At 36.7% G+C, this 7,014-nt stretch overlaps 1 long non-coding RNA gene across 1 annotated transcript; it reads right to left on the reverse strand.

Moving 5' to 3' along the window:
• Positions 1-739: 739 nt before the first annotated feature.
• Positions 740-3,794, reverse strand: LOC115271852. Its single transcript, XR_003900118.1, has 2 exons — positions 3,707-3,794; positions 740-892 (listed from the first exon to the last, which is right to left on the reverse strand). It is a non-coding gene; the product is annotated as an uncharacterized LOC115271852 (long non-coding RNA).
• Positions 3,795-7,014: the final 3,220 nt, after the last annotated feature.

A 7,014-nucleotide genomic window follows, 5' to 3' on the forward strand; every position in this document is an offset into this window, starting at 1 on the left:
TGCTTATTATTTTTTTATTTAGTATATAAAATACTGAAAAAATACGCAAAATTTCAAATATCTTTGCCACCATCTAGAAAAATAAAACCAACAACAACAACAAAAAAACTATGGGCATACTTTACAAAATCTCATTTCTTCATTACTAGTAAGATTCTAGGATGAATTTTTTTCTGCCTTCCTGCTCACAGTCTTCTGGATAATCTGCTTTGTGATTTTCAACTATATCAAAGTAAAATCAGCACATATACTTAATAAGAAAACTTCAGGTAGCAACACCAATCAACCTACATTTATTTGATCAAAGTTTAGCACTAGTAGACCTGATGTCAGGCATCTTTACAAAGAATCCATCATCTATTCATCCATTTATTCATTTGTTCATCTAGGATGAATTTATTGACTACCTTCCACCTGAATACCATGATACAAAGAGCTATGTAGAATACTAAAAAAAAACAGAACAGTGTTTCTCAAAGTGTAGTTTGAGGACCCACCTCCATCAGAATTACTTGGAGAATTTGCTAAAAATGTAAGTTCCTAGACCCCAGTAGTATAGATTTTCTTTATTGGTTTAGTTCCTTACTGCAAGTAACAGAAACCAAATTCTTGCTACTTTAGACAAAGAAGGAACTGACTGAAAGGATATCAGGGATTCAAAGAATTGACCAGAGAGAGTTCGGAACCGAGGAGGATTTAGAGGACCCACAACAGAAATAACAACACAGGAACAATGTGCTAGTCATGCTGACACTGTAATGATTTCCAGTTCTAACTTCAGTGTTGTCTTACTGCTATAGACTGAAATTTCTGAAGTAGAGCCACCAAATGATGGAGTGTGTCGAGGCCCAGGTGACACTTCTTCAGAGTAATCTTCCAAAGGGTGATTCCTCTAAAGGGAAATTAAGATGAAAGTGAGAAGTGGAGTTAAATGCTGGTTAAAACTGACAAATGCTTGGTTACCTATTAAATCAGAATTTTTGAGAATGAGGCTGGGGAGGAGGAGAGGGTGTACATTTTTTAAATAAGCTTTCAGATAATTATAAAGTACTCTAAAGTCTTACCAATACTGATGTAAATGATATGATCTTACCCTAAAATAGATTTAAATCAAAGCGGAAAGCAGAGACATCTTATTTATGAAACTGAAGAATAATTCTAAGTTTCTGATTAAATGTTGCTTCTCTGTGGATGTTACCCTCCAACTTCACCCTTTGCCCTCATCAGTCATCCAATCAAAAATGAGCATCTTTATAAAAAGGGATATTATGCTTATTATAATAAAAAATAAGCATACCCATATTTTTATGGAAAATAATAGATGCATAAAAAACAAGTTTGGAAGATTACATATCAAAATGTGAACAATGAAAAAGAAAGGATAATCCCAAAGACAATATAAAAAAATTCATGACACTTATTATATAGATGTACTTGATTAAAGAAAAGATAAAAATAAATGTAACTGAAATTCTTTATTTCAAACTCTTAGGTATACTATCTGTATTCTCTAAGTTTCCTGTAATGAAGAAAATAATGTCCTAATCCAAATTATTGGGAGTACAATTGATCATTGTTAGTGACCATGTTTAGACTTTCATCTGGCTGGTCATTTCAGATTTTCCAAAAACACTGCATGTCAGATTTTCTTAAATTATAGAAATTTTGGTGTTGCCTGGGTGGCTCAGTCGATTAAGTGTCTGACTCTGACCCAGGTCATGATCTCACAGTTCATGGGTTTGAGCTCCATGTCAGGCTCTGTGCTAACAGCTCAGAGCCTGGGGCCTACTTTGGACTATGTCTCCCTCTTTCTGTCTGCCCCTGCCCCACTCACACTCTGTCTCTCTCTCTCAAAAATAGATAAACATTAAAATATTAATTTTCAGGGCACCTGGGTGGCTCAGTCAGTTAAGTGTCTGACTTTGGCTCAGGTCATGAGCTCATGGTTCATGGGTTTGAGCCCCACATCAGGGTCAGTGCTGAGAGCTCAGAGCCTAGCGCCTGCTTCAGATTCTGCGTCTCTCTCTCTCTCTCTCTCTCTCTCTCTCTCTTTGCCCCTCCCCCATGTGTGTTCTGTCTCTCTCTGCCTCAAAAATAAACTATAAAAAAGTTAATTTTCATCATTGTAACTTACTATATGTTAAATGAAGAGAAATGGTCATCAGCGAGCTCCTGTAGTACAGCTAATGAAACAATATGTTTGTTTGTATTTACTGAGGACCTTCCACATATATAATTTTATCCTAAGAACTATGTTCTAGAAAAAAAATGTAGAAAAGCACTAGCGAAGGAAAAGAGATAATTTTAATAGGAAACAACTAAAGAATCATGTGAAAGCAACTTATAAACAAACACATGATGGCATAATCTAGATTCTAGATAGTGTCATCTCAGTGGGTGAGAGCAAGATAAACCATCAGCATTTTTCGTGTTGCATTCACATAAAAGGTAGCCATAGACCCAAAAAAGAAGACTTACAGGCAGTTCTGAAATAAAGTGACAACCACTGAGGTAGCTGTGGCCTAGGGTAAACAAGAACAGCCTGACTCTCTTTAATAAGGAAGTATCAACTGGTTACCAACAATTGCCATGCCTCTAGCTAATCACAGGGCTCAGAGGCAAAACTGAGAACAGGGAACCAACAGAGCAGTTAGTAGCTGTGTTCAGGAGTTAGGGTGGTAGCTGGCTCCTAGTAGGAGCTCAGTAAATGTTCCTTGTTTAATAGTCATTCATCTGGAAAGAGCTGCTGCTGTTACACTGATTATCCAACCTTTCTCCCACCCTTTCCTCTTCATTTTCTCACTCCTCTGGGTCCCTGCCACATACAACACAGGGGGAGAATAATCACCATCTGCAATGTCATCTTTGAATGAAGTATTAAATGTAAATACTTAAAAATACATTGCAAAACATAACCTAAAATGTACATTTAGCTGGAGGCCCATCTAAAAAAAGAAAGAATGAAAAATAATCTGAGTTCAAGCATGAAGGAATGTTTGTGCTGTCTTTATGCATAATATTTCAAGCTTTGCCTCTAAGAAGCTTAGATTTGCTAAAAGCATATTAAAATGCAGCTAGTTGGTTAATTCACAAGTTAAGTTTCACAGTATAGACCATTATTATTATTATAATTTTAACAGTTAATAATATAAATATTTATGCAGTGCTGTATATTACCATAGTGCTTAAAATTAGTTAAAGCCGAAAGCAGTATCATCTTTATTCACTAATGTGAATGAAGTTTAACTGTTTTGTAGAACCTACAGAGAAAAAGACAGATGGACTAGAAATTTAAATATTTGATGTAAGTTTCAGTTAAAATACTAAACTGTATTTTAACTAAGAACATAATGAAGCTCCACAAATTAAAAAGATCAAATAGTTAAAATGTTATTTTATTTCAAATTTTGCTTGTAATTACAGAACATGACACTGATAGTCTATATCAGTGTTTCCATAACCTGTCTGACAATATGAATCACAAGGAATGTTTGTAAAACATTCAATTCCTTGATTCCCAAGAATTGGAGTTTCTGATTCATCAGGTCTGGAATGAGACTAGGGAAATTTTATTTTTAACCAATATCATAAGAAATTCTTATTATAAGGGAAAATTGGGAAACAGTGGTTTCTGTGAACTAGTATCCAACTCCAAGACCCCTTAGGAACTTGGAACACACAAACTTTATAATCAATCAAACTTTACTTGTGTAATCAGTCCATCAGGCACTGGGCTCAAGACTTTCCACATCTCTTTTGATCTTCATGGCATTCCATAAGATATTCATTTCCACGATCAAACTCTGAAATGCTTAATACCTAGATCAAAGAAAAAAATTGAATAATTAGACCAAAATCACAAAGCCAGGTCTACCTGCTTCCAAACCTATGCCAAAGCAGTGTGTATTTTCATCTGCACATTGCCAAATCCTGCATTTTAGAAAAGACAAAAAGGGAGGAGTGGAAAAAGGGAACAGAGTTCTAGTGAGTGCCCTTAAGCTTTTAGAGAGATTATTGAATATATACAGTAAGTTAAAAAGTTAAATCCACTTAAGTTCTCCAGTTGAAATGTAAAATTGTTAGAAATTGTTTTTAAATTGTTTCAGATTATTAAAAATCATGTTCTCTGGGTGCTTGGGTGGCTCAGTTGGTTAAACATCCAATTTGACTTTGGCTCAGGTCATGATCCCATAGTCGTGGGATTGGGTCCTGTGTCAGACTCGATACTGAGTGTGGAGCCTGTTTAGGATTCTCTCTCTCTCTCTCTCTCTCTCTCTCTCTCCCCCTCTCTCTCAAATAAAAAAAAAATAAAAGTAAAAATAGGGGCACCTGGATGGTTGAGCATCAGTCAGTTGAGCATCTGACTCTTGATTTTGGCTCAGGTCATGATCGCAGGATTATGGGATTGAGCCATGCTATGGGCTCCATGCATGCTTAAGATTCTCTCCCTCTGTCCCTCTCCCCACCTTACTCACACACACATACACACACACACACACACACACACACACACACACACACACACTCTCTCTCTCTCTCTCTCTCAAAACAAAGTAAATAAATAAAAATAAAAATATTTTTAAAAATAAAATTACATTCTCCAGTTGAAATGTAAAATTGTTAAAAAAGAACCATGTCCCAGGGGAAGACCAAAGGGAGTTAATGGTCATAATAAATAAAAAATTATAGTTAAGCGGCACATGGGTGGCTCAGTCATATAAATATCTGACTTCGGCTCAGGTCATGATCTTGCAGTTTGTGAATTTGAGCCCCATGTCAGGCTTTCTGCTGACAGCTCAGAGCCTGGAGCCTGCTTTGGAATCTATGTCTCCCTCTCTCTCTGCCCCACCCCCAACTCATGCTCTGTCTCTCTGTCTCTCTCAAAAGTAAATAAACATTTTTAAAAATTATAGTTAATTTCTATATTAATATTAAGATATATGTTATTTTGTTAGGAAGTTTAGAACTCCTTTTAGTTGAAGAAGTGGAGGAAGGAGTAAGTAGGTTATGATACGTAAGGGGATCTGGTGTGTTATTTCCCTGAAGTTGGCAAGTTAAACTATTAAGGAGACCATTCTTTTCTGGTGGGTGCAGCTCTTAATTTTGACTGAAGGACATAAGGCAAAAGTTATACAGAGTCTGTACTTCCAACCTTTATTTTGCATTAGTGCTACTGAGAAGGAAGATTCTCCAAAGTCTCTCCATAAGCAAGCCTACTTATAAGAATCAGGTTATCTTTTACAAGTGCAAGATATAATTGACCTGAGTTGAGCTAACTTTTTCAGAGAACACAAGCTGAGTTGAGCTAGTTTTTGTACAGAATACAGCTCTAATGTTACCTTGAAAGGCCCAGCAACAAAACCTTTGGGCCTTTGATGTAGAAATGGGACAGATAGTTCATGACAAGAAACCATAGACTCTGTCAGCAAACTGTTATTGAAATTAATGCCCCTCCCATTTTTGGTTTGCGGTAGTGGTCGGAGTGTAGACAATGGTGATTACTTTTCAATTTTGTTATAAGATGTGGCTACTTGCTTGGCTTTCAAAAAGACTGCTCTCTTGGTTTGTCTCAATGTGTCACAGTATTTCTGCTTTAAGTTAGGGGAGGTGACCTTGAAAAGAGACTTGGGAGGGGAGCATCTATAGCTTAAAAGAGAACACAATATATAAATAAACCTAGCTCAGGGGAGCTTTCCAAAAAGTAATAGACCCATCAACCAGTAAGAAGACATTTATGGGAATGAGTCTGTATAATGAGATGGCCATTGTAAAAGAATCTGATAAGCTGAGAGAGCCTGGCATAAAGCAACATTAAAAACCATATTAAGTCCAGTCCTTCTTACATGGATGGGACAGGCCAGAAATTAAGAACTTTGTGTTAGAAGAGCAGAATAATATCCCAGCGGAGAGATTTAGCCACTAGGGCAAAAGCCGGAGAGGGTGGGTGTGGAGTGTGAGGGGGCGCCTGGGAAGATGGTTTTTTAGTTTCAAAGCACATTTTCCATATGAGGGAGCATCCTAGTGATGATAAAGTATTTTTATGTTTTGTCCATATTGAATTTATTTTATTTGCGCTTAATTTTTTAGCTGAAAGTAGGTTTTGAAGACCTGAATGTATAAAGTAAGAATGTTGAAGAAAAGGCCTATTTCTCAAAGGCAGTAAGCTCTCTTACAAAAATAGAGTAATGACCAGTAATCAAAAAAAATGAAATCTTACCATTTGCAACCATGTCGATGTAACTAGAGTGTATTATGCTAAGCGAAATATGTCAGAGAAAGACAAATATCCTATGATTTCATTCATACGTGGACTTTAAGAAACAAAACAGATGAACATAGGGGAAGGAAAGTAAAAATAAGATAAAAAGAGAGGGAGACAAACCATAGGAGACTCTTAAATACAGAGAACAAACTGAGGGTTGCTGGTGGGGTGTTGGGTGGGGAGCTGGACTAAGTGGTGATGGGCATTAAGGAGGACCCTTGTTGGGATGAGCACTGGGTGTTATATATAAGTGATGAATCACTAAGTTCTATTCCTGGAATTACTATTACACTATATTTTAAGTTACTTGGATCTAAATTTAAAAAGTAGGGACACCTGGGTGACTCAGTCAGTTGGACGTCTGACTTCAGCTCAGGTCATGATCTTGCAGTTTGTGAGTTTGAGCCCCAAGTTGGGCTCTGTGCTGACAGCTCAGAGCCTGGAGCCTGCTTTGAATTCTGTGTCTCCCTCTCTCCCTGCCCCTCCTGCACTCATGCTCTGTCTCTTTCTCTGTCTCAAAAATAAACAAACATTTAAAAAAAACCTTTTTTTAATAATGAATAGTAAATCACTACTGAATTTAGTAGTGATAATAATAAAGTGAGTAGTAGTGATTCTTCTAGGAACTGACTGTCTTGATACCTTGCATACCTGAGATCAGGAGCTAAGTCCATTGTTCTTTGAGATCTTTCCAATTCTAAGAACTATAAATTTATGAACCAGAATCTGAGGGAGAAGAAAAATAAGCCCTT

This window comes from Suricata suricatta, chromosome 11, assembly GCF_006229205.1.
Source record: "Suricata suricatta isolate VVHF042 chromosome 11, meerkat_22Aug2017_6uvM2_HiC, whole genome shotgun sequence".
Classification (NCBI taxonomy): Eukaryota; Metazoa; Chordata; class Mammalia; order Carnivora; family Herpestidae; genus Suricata; species Suricata suricatta.